The sequence below is a fragment of the Galeopterus variegatus genome, unplaced genomic scaffold (assembly GCF_000696425.1).
Source record: "Galeopterus variegatus unplaced genomic scaffold, G_variegatus-3.0.2 Scaffold12226, whole genome shotgun sequence".
In the NCBI taxonomy this organism is placed as follows: Eukaryota; Metazoa; Chordata; class Mammalia; order Dermoptera; family Cynocephalidae; genus Galeopterus; species Galeopterus variegatus.
The window spans coordinates 3,931-4,839 of NW_007738337.1; positions in this window are offsets into that span (position 1 = coordinate 3,931).

Genomic DNA, 909 nt, shown 5'->3' on the forward strand with positions numbered 1-909 from the left:
TTTATGTGTCCCATTTTAGGCTCATTTCCTCCCCCTCGTGTTTTGTTTTGTTTTTTTTTCTTCTAACTAAAATGATTCATTTATTGAATTAAAGATTGTGTATTCAGGACATTAACTTGGTAGGTGATCCTGCATAGTAAACCTGGGATGAAACAAAGAGACCTATTTTTATATATTTTAAAAAATGTAATGGCGTACAGACTTGTATTTACTTATTTTATTCTATTTTATTTTTCGGTCGCCAGCCAGTAACGGAAACCGAACCCTTGACCGTGGTATTACAAGGCCATGCTCTAACCAACTGAGCCCGCTGGCCAGTCCCCTCAGACTTGTAACATTGGCTTTTGGGGGCAGGGGGGATATTCTTTTATTCTTTAATTGCAGTAAAATATCCATAACATAAAATTTACCATTTTACCCATTTGTAAGAGTGCAGTTCAGTGGCATTAATTACCTTCACCGTTGTGCCTCCACCACCGCCATCGTCCCCAGAACTTCTGCCTCTTCCCAAACTGTAACTCTACGCCCATTAAACACCTCCGCATCCCCCCAGCCCCTGGCAGCCACCACTCCACTTTCCGTCTCTATGAATTGGGTGACTGTATATAAGTGGGATCATACGGCACTTGTCCTTTTGTGACTGGCCTATTTCACCCCTCTGTTTTGTGCCCTTTGCCACATGGTATTTTGGCTTTCTATGCTCGGCAGCAGTGGGTGGTAAAGGGGATGTCCTGCTTTTAAATCTGAGGGCTCACTTCTCAGTTTTCAAAACACACTTTAATCTCTGGTTCTCCAATTTTCAGACATTTGCAATGAAACGACACTCGCCGCTTGCCTGGAGGAGGCGTCTCTGCACTCCCTCCACCCCATCGCTGACAAGAGAGGAAGCCCGAGTTCTTAGAACATTTG